At 54.8% G+C, this 12,798-nt stretch overlaps 1 protein-coding gene across 5 annotated transcripts in view; it reads right to left on the bottom strand.

Moving 5' to 3' along the window:
* Window positions 1-11,798, bottom strand: part of DLGAP3 (DLG associated protein 3) — a 60,907-nt gene extending 49,109 nt beyond the window's left edge. Inside the window, exons 1-2 of one of the 5 annotated variants that reach the window (XM_067011972.1) lie at window positions 7,865-7,980; window positions 7,521-7,629 (exon numbers count right to left, since the gene is read on the bottom strand). The gene's annotated coding sequence lies outside the window, so the exon portion shown is untranslated. The other 4 variants (XM_067011977.1, XM_059056736.2, XM_067011991.1 and 1 more) reach the window with 4 other exon arrangements.
* Window positions 11,799-12,798: the final 1,000 nt, after the last annotated feature.

Here is a 12,798-nt window from a genome sequence, read left to right as displayed (position 1 = left end):
CGGTCCCAAGACTGCTTATTCACAGTTTAACACACGTGTTCTCCAGAAGCAGATTACACAGCCATGCAGACTCATCCAACGCAACTCACATGGCACTTGTCCTCAAATAGCTAGTCATCATCACATAATGTGCACAGATATATACAAACTTGTTCCCACAAGGGTTCACACGCACGTGCATTTTCATCCAATGGACACTGATGCTTGTGCACACAGCAGCTGCACAGATACAAAACCTCACATACACGTTCACATGTTTATCCCCACACAACCGACATACACGTTCATTTCACAGCACTTAAGCACCCACATCTGCTCAATGTCATACACCAAATGCTCCCCCAACAAGAACTTTATCCATTGTTCCCAGATCCAATACTGGGCCCAGGTGAGCAATGATGCGGCCTCCCTCTGGGGTTGGCCAGGCAACCCAAAGATCGGGAGATGGTTCAGCCTGCCTGTGATGGATGGAATTAATCTACTGAGCTGGAGAAACTAAATAATTAAATCCCTAATCACCCCCCCAAGCCAGCCCAACCCAATATAGCTGAGGGAGGGAGGGGGCTCTGAGGCCCAGACCAATATCCTAGAGAGGAGGAGGGGCTTGGGAAGAGAGGCATAGACAAAACCCTCTAGGAGAGTTCTCTGGAAGGCAGACAGACAGATGTGGTTCTCCAGTGCTACCGGCTCTCCCTTTCCACATGGAAATGGAGCAGCTTGGGAAGACAGACGGCCCACCACCACCCACTAATACAGAGTGAGAGGAGGGGTGCAGTCCTCCTCCCACCCTCTCCAGAGTCCTTCCTGCCCCTCCACGGTGTGCGTCCTAGGAGTGTAAGGGGATGGCGGACAGGACACTCAAAGTGCCCAGGACCATGGCCGTCAATGGGGACTGTCAGCCCAAAGGGGAGCTGACGTAAAATCAGTCAGGCCCTGGCCACCCCTGGAATAGGCCCCTCCCCTGCCTGGCGCAGATGGCACGGAAGGACCCTCCACACAGGTGCACCTGCTTCCCTCAGGAAGTGGGTCCAGCACGTGACCAACAGGCTGAGGATGGAGCAGAGGCCTGGGCGGGGGGCTCAGGGAATGAGCCTGGGAACAGGCCCCAGTCCGATTGGCTGAAAAGTGGGTCATTTTCCTTTTGAAAAATAGTGAGAAAATGGAGAAGTAGGTCGGGCTCTCATCCCCTCAACCCCAGGCACCATCCCGGACTTGTGGGGTGGGGCGAGAAGGAGAGGTCTGCACATGCCAAAGCCCCATCTCCCCCAGGACTCCACTGGGGGGGCCCGCAGCCCAGGAGGCCAAGGTCTTCATCACTCAGGACGCCCAAGGACACGCACTCTCCGAGGCCAGGCCGGGAGCACAAGCCCCACCCTGCCCTGGGGGCCCTGGGCCGAGCTGGAGGGATGGGGGCTCCCGCGTGCAAGACCCTGAGGAGCCCCCTCCCATCCTCCTGTCTGTTGTGGTGCCTCCTATCCTCTCTTCTCCTCCCTTTCCTCGTCGTCCACGTGGGCAGAGTCGTTGCCATGACACCGCGGGCAGGTGGGCGGCTCTGGCGGCTCTTTCGGCCCAACCCCCACGCTCAGAGCCCAGGTGGGAGGGGAGCGGCGGCAGCGCCCCCGCCCCTGGTCCAGATGAGAGGAGAGATTGGCAGAAGGTCCCCATCATACACCCCGGAACCTGGAAGGGGCTCTAGCTCTTGGAAATGAGGCAACCCAGCTCTTGGAGGGGTTGCGGAGGATCTCTCAACGCGGATTTTAGGCCTCGGGGCCCGCCCCCTACGCAGGTCAGGCAGCGGCGCGAGCGGGGCTGACCCATAGGTCCCACCTCTTCCTCCTTTTCTCACCAGCCCGCCTCCAAGCGTTCCCCAGGTACTAAGTTTCAGTCACTTCACCCTAGAAGCTGAATGGTCCTGCCTGAGGTCTAACATCAGTTTCTCATTCTGCAACACAAGCTCCAGTCTCTATGCTCTTTCCTTAGAGAGGAAATCAGACAAAGTTGAGCCTCTCAGAGAGATTCCTCCCCTACCGCCAAAGCCCCAGCCTCTCCGCTAGAAATTGGGTCCCAGTTCCCTGGGTGCCCCCACATCTCGGAACTCGCACAGCCTAGTGGGGAACCACTCACTCCTAGGCCCGTACGTGGTCAAGGCGCCCACCCGGCTAGGAAGCAGAAGCAGAGTGGAACAGGGAGAGGAGGGGGGCAGGGAAAGGTGAGGGCTAGAAAGTGGATGCTGCCTGAGGATGCTGTCCTGCCTCCCCCCACATCTGGCCTCAGGAAGTCTGGGCCAGGCCTGAGCGCCTCACCGGCTCTGAGCGCCCCTCTCAGGGTCCACGTGCCTCTCCCCGTGTGTCTCTAAGGCTCTGTGACTCTGACTTCCAAAGACCCTTTCCACCGTTCAGCACCCTGTGCCCTATCCCTATTCCCTCAGGCAGGAGCCCTGCATCGCTGCCCAAATGGACCCTGCCTGGCAGCCCTTCGCAGCCTGGTTGACAGGGGTAGACATATGGGGGTGGGGGGGAGAAGATCCCAAAGGAAAGGAGAACATCATCCAGGGTTAGCTGGAGGCTGTCCCGCTTGTCACTGGGTGTTCATGACATACATACCAATTTACATATAAAGACACTTTTACTTTCTTCCTTAGCCTTCCGCGACTAAGACAGTAGATGTCACTGGCTAAAATACGACAAGTGCACACGTGTGCCTGTGTGTGCATACATGCGCGTGTTTGTATACTGTATCTCCCTTTCTCCACCTCCACTCCCAAAGTTCTCCATCAGGCTGCCCTCATCCTAAGTTCTCACTAAAGCTCTTACAGCAGGTTCCTGACTGATCTCCCTGCCTGTTTCTTGGCCCAGCCCGATCCACTCTCCTCACTGGCTGCCAGTGCGATATTGCCAAAGTCTGTTTATTCAACAGATACGTATTGAGTGCCTCCAAGCCAGGCACTCCTCTGGACACAGTAGGTACAGTAGTGAATAAAACATTCTCTTGCTCCATTCTCATGAAGTTTCTCTCCTAATGGACAAAGAGATGATGAACAAATATATGAAATAATGGAAGTGGTTAAGTGCTGAATTTTTTTTTAAAAGGGGTAGGTGAGAGGACAGCATGACAAGGGGCTATTTAAGATAGACTGTGGGGGAGGCCTCTCCAAAAAAAGTGACTTCTGAGCAAAGACTTGAATCAAGTGAGGGAGCAAGTCATGTGGGTATCTGGAGGGGAGAGCATTTCAGGCTGAGGGAAAAGCAGAGCCCCCCAAGGTGAGGCTGTGCTCAGCATCTTTGTGGAACCGAAGGGAGGCACTTGTAGGGGTGGCATCTGAGATCAGGGAGATCACTGGAGGCTATTTTACACACAGCACTTATGTCACTCAGACCCCACTAAGCACTTAGGATTTCACTCTGAGTGAGATGAAAAGCCATTGGAAAGGCATGATCTCATCTTAAGCTGGCTGCTTTTGTGGGGAGACTCTCCGGAGGAGGGGCTGGCAAGGGTGGAGGTAGGGAGACCAGCTGGGACATTTCCTGTCACTAAACCACCTTTTCCTACCTCTGCCCACCTGGTGAACACCTGTTCAAGCCTTGGCTCAAAGGCCTCCTCTTCTATGGATCCTTTACCAAACCCCTCCCTTCCCTGCTCCAGAACTGACCAAGCCCTCCACAGGCCTCCACTTTCCCCCATGAACACTTATGTCCTCCTGCTTTCCTGAACACTCTCCTTACTTGGATCCAGGTCTTTTACCTTCTCTAGATTGTAAGTTACCTGAGGTCAAGGACCATCACCAGTGTCCAGCATGGTACGTGGCACATCACAGACATAAGAAAAACACTGGCTGAATGAATGGATGAATTGGGGGAGGCACATGTGATGGAACAGGGACTATCTGTAGGCTGTTGTTAACCTGGGTGAGTGAGGTGCACGTGTATGTCGTCATGGGTGGCAATCAGGCCAGTATTAACACATGCCCACATATTTCTTCTACTCTGTCTATATGCATATGTGTGTTAGCATGTATGTACATGTCGACAAATCCCTCTGTTGGTATGTACATGCCTGTAGATTTTTCACGTGTATGTATACAATTTAGAAAGTGCATTTATGTTCAGATATGCATATTAAGGCATAGACAAGTAATGCACACATATACATGCACACATGCACATGTGTGAAGCTGACGCACACACTTGGGCCTCCCTGAAAATCCCTACCCCTTTCATCCACTAAGCCCAGCTTGTTCTGCTTGATTCTTGAAACTTCAGCAGTAACGTTCAAGCTCCCAAACTCTTTCCCCTACATACACCCCTGAGCACCATAGCATCTGATCAGCCTTGAGCTCAGCTCCCGTTCTCAGCCGTCCCCAAGGCCTGGACAGTTTTCTCCTCTGCAAGCTCCTTTCATACGGATGGTGGCAGGGGAGAGTTGGGTCCCCATGAGAAGATAACTTGAGACACCTCAAGGAGCCTGGTTTTTGGAAAAGAGCCACAGACATGAGAGTGGATCAAGTTAAGCTGGTGTGAAAACAACTTTTGGACAGCCCCAATGTTTAGTCAGAATCTCTCCGTCTCATTCTTTCTGTCACATTGATTCACATGAATGACTCAACTTATGTACATGTACTCACATGCTGTTAATTCATGTGCCCCCACATACGTGCTCACCTGCATACTTACACTCACATATATGTGTGGTTGGGTGAGCAGCCTCCCACACGTGGGTTTAAGTAATTGCCTTTATAGTCACATATATACATAGACGCATACATAGAGTCATACATACACATACACATGTATACATATGTCCACAAATACACAAACTCATAAATGTGTTTGTGCCCATTCATACAGCATACTCACACACATTTATGGACACATACACAGTCACATGCACACTCACAGGCAGGAATACACATGCACATGCACTGGAATAGCAGACATGTGCACAAAGCCAGGAGTCCATATTCTCTCCAAGTAACATCACAAGTTTGCATTTGCTCTTTCCTCTTGCCAGTCCCCCACTTCATATTGGAAAGTTATTCCTATTATCAATAGGATGCCCCACTCCTGGATATACTCCATTCCTACCCACTCAAAGAAAACAAAAGTCATTCCAGAAAAGGGCTCTGTCATCCCCTTGTCTCATGCCTGGAATAACCAATATTTCCACAGACAACCTGGGAGGCAGGGAACAATGGAGTAGGTACACCTCAGAATAGATGCACCTTTTTCCACCTGACAGGCAGCCCCCACCTCCCATATATATACAACTTTTTAATTCTGAAAGGGGAAATGAAGAGAAAATATCAAGGCCAGAGTTCTTCCTCCCAGCACCTCTGGGTATGGTCCACGGCTCCCAGACTCCATAATAGCTACTGGGGCAGAAGAAGGAACAGGAAGAAAATTATCTCCGGGCCTTAAAACTTCTTGGGGATGCTTCTCTTCTTCCCTAGAGGGCAGCTTCATGATGTTCAGTGAACCCCTCCCACCCCAGCCAAGGGCCCCAGCAAAGACAGGGTAGACCTGGAGGCTTAAAAATGTAAAGGGGCAGGGGGTGATCTGGGCTCACAATCAAAGAAGCAAGTATTTAGAAAAGAGGAGCTGGGTAGGGAGCAGGGGAGCAAGCTGAAGACACCTCCCAGCAGGAAGGCAGCTGTTGGAACACTGGATCGTGAATAGCAGGACCCTCCAATGGGCCGGGGAGAAGGGGGTGGACATCCAACGTTCCATGTGGGGGTGGAGGGGTGACTGCTTCAGGCAGTAGCAGCAGCTCCAAAGTAAAGTCTTATCAAAGCTGTTATGTAACCAAGGGAGCTGAGTGGAGCACAAACACCTCCCCTCCCCAAACAGGCACCCACACCCACACCCACCACCTCCCAGCATCCACAGCATAGGAAAACTCAGCTCCTCCCAAGCAGCTAGAGAAGGGAGGAATCATCTTGATGAGTTACATCAAAAACAGGATGGGTGAGGGGCTCCTTATTAACTAGAAGTCACATCTGGAAAGGGATGAACTGGTTCAGTTTGGGGTCCCTAAATACCTCCCCCTTTTTTTGAACTCCCTGCCACACCCAGTTTTTGCCCAGCATCCAGAAACTTTCTCCTTCCTCTCCCCTCAAGAAGGATCCCATTTGAATATCTGATTGTTCCCTGGGGATGGGAGGTGAAGCTGCCATCATCCACTCCTGCCTGTTGTTCCCCCACAGTCTCATCTGCATGTCCTGACATTTGGCTCTCATCCCCCTGGGATGACAAGGAAAGGGACCTGGAAAGATAAGTCCTTGCTCTATTCCCTTCAGATTTACACAGATGGAGCATAAGAACCCAGAAAATTAAGATGATCCTGACCCTAGGTTAGTGCGGAAAAGATTTACAAGGGAGCTAAGAACTGAAATCCGGACCCCCATCCCCCGATTTGAATTGGCTTTTTCTCCCCCAGATTTTTCTCTTTTCCCACTGCCCCATCTCTAGTAGCCTCCTCCTTCTCTGCTGCATGGCACTGAACAATCCCACCCACTCCTTGAGTCCTTTGCTTGGAAATCTTCCTCCCCACAAAGTCTCTCCCCAGTGCTGCTCTGAGCTCTGGTTGGGGTGGGCAAAGCATGAGACAGGCTTGCAGAAAATTTCACTGTCTCCTGTGTCCTGACTTTGAAAGTATGGCGGGCAGGGGGGTGCTACATGGTCAATCACATTATCCTAAACTCCTGAGCCCTACGCACCCCAGGCCTAACCAGCAAACCCTGAAGTCTCTTAATCCAGATCTGCCTTGAGCCTGAAGTTCTGGGACCCAGTAGGAGAAAGGCTGGTGCCAGTACCCCTAAGCTTATTGCACTAAAAACTATCCAAGAGAAGAGAGCTCACAACCGCAACATCACCCTCCATCCCTACCCCCACACCAACAGTCGGGTGGTTTTGGAAAGGGGAGGGGGAACTGAAACAGGAAAAGAGGAGTCCCTTTCCCAAATACGGTTAGGAACCGTGAGGCCTAAGGTCCGAGGAAGGACCCCAAAATCTATCTTTCCGTCCAGGGACCCTGTCCTTGGAAAGTAGGTCATCAGGGAGAATTGTTCTAGTGAGCCCTCAGCACTGCCCAGCAGCCTTTCCATCATTGGGCCCCCAACGCAGCCCCATTCAATACCCGGGACAGTTCCAAAGGAGCAACTCCCACCGAGTCCAATTCAGCACTTGGGACAGTTCCCAGCCACTCTGCGGTCCTGTTGCCAGAAACCCAGGATGCCAGAAACGAAAGGCTTACCCCACTACACCCCCGGTTTAGTACAGAAGCCCCTCTCCCCTGCCCCTGCCACACTCGCTCCCATCCACGGGAGGCACCTGGTACTCCTCTCTTCCCTCTATGTCCAAAGAAAGAAAAGAAACCCCAGACTCTAGGCTTCCCCGAGTGAGCCTAGAGAGAGGACCCCACCCACCTCCTTTCAGCCCTGAGCCTCTCAACGCCACTCACAGCTGGTTCTAAAACCACTTTCCTCCTCAACCACCCCCCCAAAATAAAATAAAATAAATACTCACGTGGGGGCCCCCAGCCCTGTAAGCAGATATGGCGGGGGGAGGCAGAGAGAGGTAGCTCCCCACACCCCGTTCTGAGCCCCCTTTCCGAAGGAGCCAGCTCCCATCTGGACTGGGGGGAGGAGAGACATGTGGAAGCACTGAGTGAGGGGAGGGGAGAAGGGAGAGGGGAGGAGGCAGGAGCGGAGGACTGCAGGGGGGGCGTGTCGGGATGGGGGCGAGGGAATCCTTCAATTTCATTCTCTCCCCATGTCTACATCAGCCCTGCAGGCTCAGCTCTTTAATATTTACACACAGGAAGAGGAGAGGATGAGAAAGAACAGAGAGTGAGGGGGGGCAGGAGATACCTGAGCTCAAAGGGCATAAACGCAGGGGCCTTGGGGAGCTAGGAGCTCACACCATCCCCAGCCCATTCCCATTCTGAGCTCTTGACTGCAAGGAAGAAGGAACCCTGGGACCATCCTGTCCCTTTGTTAACAAGACACTTTGAAGCAGCATCAGAAAAAGATCAGATCCCCACCCACATACCTGGACACCCCCACAAACCCAGATTTCTCGGGTGCCTTATGTTCAGAGGGTAGAGGCAGTATTCATGCACAAGCACGTTCTGATGCTTGGAGGCGTGTTTGCATGTGGACCACTGTGTAAAAGCACATGAACATGTCAGCTAGCATGTACAGGTTTATACAAGTATGTTCTGAGTGCATCCACATGTAACAGCCCATGCAATCATACGCAAGCTTATATAATCGTATGTGTCAACCAGTCCCCAAGCGACCTCCTTGCAGCTCTCCAGCTAAAACCCCAAGGACAAGGCCACCCACCTCCCCAGACTCCCTTTTCACAGGCCCCTCTCTCACAGCCTCACTTTTTCTTTCTGTAACATGGGGAGAAGGACTGATGGGAAGGCATGCTGCATTTGAGCCCAGGGACTTGACAAGTTATTAGCAACGATGAGCTGGCAGTGCGTTGCCATAACGATGGTGCCACCACCTCACCCCAGCTCAAACCCAGACTCCCCAGACGGCAGGAGGCCCGCTGAGCCAGCAGCCTTCAGACCTGGGGGAGGGGGTGGGTAAAGAGAGAATCAAGACGTAGCGCTTGTAGAGTGGAGGGTACGCAGCTGTTCTTCCAACCCCCACTGAGAGACAAAGCTTTGAATCTACCAAGTGGAATGAAATCAGAAAATCAGATTCTGGAACGGTTTCCTGACCATGGGGATGGAAGACACTGGAAGGGGTCTGTAGAAGCCCCTCTAGACAAAAGCTCCTGTTGTCATTTGCTCTTTTGTCACCTCACTCAAAAGAACCTCTTCTACTGATCTCAGTAGATTAATAGAAAAACCAAACAAATAGGAGGCACTTCTATGAATTTTGATTTTCCCATCTGTAAAACGGGAACACTTATCTTTATCATTTAGCCCAGGATCCTGGAAGGCTTAATTAGAAAGAGTTTAAGGGTAACCACAGACCCCTCCAAAATCAGACAAGCCCCAGAAGTTTCTCTACCTAACAGGAACATATGAACTAAGGAACCATCAGGCCAATGAGGCAAAATGCATCAGAAACTGGATGGGATGAAGGAAAATGGAGCTCAGCCAGCCCAAGTTCCAACATCAACTGGAGAGAGATGATGTGAGCTGCCAGGCAGCAGCTGAAAGCAGCTGCTGCCACAGAAGAAAGTCTGGGAGTCTGGCCTGCAACAGCTTCAACCCTCAGCAGGAATTAAGAGATGCTCAATGGCCTACCTCAGTGGTGGGTATGGCTAGGAATTCCCATTCCCAGGAACATCTGTAACTCCTTCTCTTTGGAAAGGGGTCCCAGGTTGAAGGGTCTACAGCCTTAAGGTTACCGAGTCTTTGTTTCTTCTCCCCAAACCCCCTCTGCTCAGTTTTGATGAGCAGAGCGTGGGGTGAGACTGGGGGTTTCTAGGAATGGAAAGCAACATGGAAGGTTGTAAAGTTCCTAGGCTAAAACTAGCCAGGAACCCACAAGTTTGCTGTGTGACCTTGGGCAAGTCGCCTCCCTTCTCTGGGCTTCAGTCTCCTCACTTTGTAATTAAGAGGTTGGACCAAGTCAATTCTAAGGTTCCTCCCCTGGCCATCACTCTAGAGCTACATACAAGCGCACTCCTTGGATGTGAGCCCCCTGGCATAAAATGCAGTGGGCAATGCCTGCCAGATCAGTGGGGCGGGGGGGTGGGGGATGCGGGGGTTGTATCTGAGGCTGTTCATCCTATGTTCATGTTCCTTTTAGAAACACCTGCCACCCTAGCCCTCCCGGCTCCCTTTTTAGACCCTGATTCACTGCCAACTCACGAAGCCTCTCCCTCCCATCCCTCCTCTCTTCTCCCCCTCTCTCCCTTTTAGGCCTTGGCAGCTGGGTGCAGAAGTAGCCCCAGCACTCAGGGAATGCTGGGTGGAGGTGGAGGGCAGTGCCACCAGGGTCAGGAAGAGCACACCAGGGAGTACGACTCTCTAACCCTGGCCCAGCCCAGCTCTTTGAGTCACCAAAAGACCTGGGTTGGAGTCTTTCCGAACCACTGACTAGCGGCGTGTGACTGTGGGGAATGCAATTCACCTCTCAAGCCTCAACATCCTCATCTGTAAATTGGCATTATATTAAGTTGAGGCACATGAAATTGCTGTTTTGCAGGTAAAAAACAAAAACAGTTGAATATTGGCAATTTCATATGGCTTAACCTGCCCTGCCTGTTTCCCGGGACTGTTGGGAAGATGAGAATAGTGTTGAGAAGGGAGCATTTTTTAAGAGCCCTGAACTGACATAAGGGCATTTTTTTTAAATTATTATTACTTCAAAGAGCTTTTGCACAGACCCACCAGAGTCAGTGGGCTGAACCAATGACCCAGAACTTGGAAATTTAGGGCTTGGAAGTCTGGAAACAGCCACCTGCTCTGATGACTAAGAACAGGACAGAAGCCTCCACCTGGCCTCCTCGGCTCCTGGCTCTAAAGGGCCCTTGGTGAAACAGTACTGGGGTGACACAAGTTCCAGGCCCCAAGAAGGAGAAGCACACACAGGCACATACACTCCAACTCCCCCCACACACACACAGGCCCAAGGGCCTCAGCATGCAGCTAGGACACAACCAGTAGCATCACAGAAGGTACCCCCTGGGGTAGGTGAAGGTGGGAACCAACGTGGAAAGTGCAATGCAGCTCTTGCCTGAGTCAGGGGTGAGGAGTCCCTGGGGAGGGGGTTTGAGCTGACCTCCGAAAAGTCCCCTCTCCCTGTCCCATCCCCACCACCACCAGGAATCCCCTGGGAGAGGAGGGGACAAAGCCCAGGTGCGGGTGATTCAGAGTGAACCCTGCATTCTCACACACACACACACACACACACGCACGCACGCACGCACACATTCACACAGGCCACAGATACCTGGACCCACTCACAGAAACAGTCGCACCGGCACACACACATCCATTCGCATACACACTCAGAGACATCCACAGGCACACACACAGTGACAACACACACTCATTCACACACATGTCCACGGACACATACACAGCAACACCCTCCATACTCACACGGCATACACCCACTGACACGCACACACTCACCCACAATGACACACGCACACTCTCGCTGCATACACTCACTGACACACACAATCACCCACAGACCCACGGTGACACGCACGCGCACTCACACACCTGCAGAGGAAACTTCTCTCCGGATCTCCCCGACACCGCCACTTGCCCTCCACAACCCAGCTGGCTACTCCCTCCCAGACCCAAGCCTCAGCCGGGCCAGGGCTGGGCCGGGGCGGGCGGCCACGCGGCTCTACCCCGAGAGCCGGTCCGCGCTCCGCGTGGTCCGCCACCCTTCCCTCCGGTCAGGCCCGCGGGCAGCCAGGCCGGGGCGGGGCGGGGGCGGCGAAGGAGGCCCAGTCCTCCCCCATCCCGGGGCCGGGAGCCGAGGCCGCCGGAGCCCGGGGCGTGGGCGGCGCCGGGACCGCAGCCAGGCCGAGGCTGGGGGGCGCTGCAGAGGGCGCGGCGCGCGCGGCCCCGTCCCCACCCCTCTCCGCACCTTACCTGGCCCGGCTTGGGCTCCGGTCCGGTTACATGGTGCCGGCGGCCCGGGCCGGGGGCGCTGCGGCGGCTGGCGGGCGGGCAAGGACGGGGCCCGGCACTGCGGAGCCCCGGGCTGAGGGGCCACGCTGGCTGCGGAGCCCCGAGCGAGCGCCGAGCGGCTGCGGGCGCGGGAGCGGGAGGCGGCCAAGCCACGGAGGCTGGATTTCCCGGGGACCAGGAAGGGGAGGCGGGGGGATCCCGCCCGCGCGCTCCGCCTCCGCCCCCGCCCCCGCCCCCGCTCACGGCCGCCGAGCCCGGAGCCGGCGAGAGGGAGGGGGAACGTGCTCCCCGCCCCCGCACGGGACCCAGGAGGGACGAGGTTGCAGCTTGTGAACGGCCGCCGGGGTCTCAGAGGAGCGCCCACTTAGCTGAGCGACAGCGCTGGGGAGACCCAGGTGGGGGGGCGAATAAGCTCCCCCCTCCCTGGGGACCGCCGGGGACCCAGGAACGGGCACACACAGTGTCACGCTCACGCACAGCCGCCTAGGCACAGGGACCCCAGCCCAGAGGCGGGCGGTTAGGGAAACAGTCACACAGTCTCCCAGACACGGTCTCGCGCCCCACTGAGGCACAGTCACACCCTGAATGTCACACACAGCCCCCTGGGCACATCCCTCTAGGAGACTCTTCGGGTTTCCCGGGTGAGCTACTCGATTTCGGCTCCTGGCCTCGGGTCTAAGAGCCCCCTTCCTCTGCTTCCCAGGGTGGGGCGCTGTGCCGGGCCTCAGAGCCACAGACAGGCATCCCCCATTCACAGTCCGCACAGCCCAGGCATCCCCAGTGTGGAGCCAGAACCCCGCTGGACCTGCCGACTTTGCTGGGGCCCCCACCTGTACCCACTGTGTCCGCCCACCGCTAGGCCCTGAGCCAGGGGTCGTGCCTAGGCGAGGGCGGGGTGGGGGAGGGAAAGGGGAAGGTCCGAAACACAGCCGGAGGCTGCAGAGCCAGGACACAGCCTGCAGGAGATAGGAGAGGCGGAGGAGAGCTGACTGCAGCAGTCCCTGGCTTGAATCCGTCTTGGCGCCCAGAGCGATGCTGTAATGGGGGGGGGGGGGGGGGGGGGACGGACGCTGGGGAAGCCGCTTGCGGAGGGGCTCATTCTGGATTCCTATTTCCCGGGTGAGTGTGAAGAGCACTGCCTCAGGCTCCGAAAGTTGGGGTGGAGAGTAGTGGGCAGCCTTA

Source organism: Kogia breviceps, chromosome 1, assembly GCF_026419965.1.
Source record: "Kogia breviceps isolate mKogBre1 chromosome 1, mKogBre1 haplotype 1, whole genome shotgun sequence".
Classification (NCBI taxonomy): domain Eukaryota; kingdom Metazoa; phylum Chordata; class Mammalia; order Artiodactyla; family Physeteridae; genus Kogia; species Kogia breviceps.
Note: the sequence above shows the minus strand (reverse complement) of the source record. Positions and strands in the feature narration are given on the sequence as shown.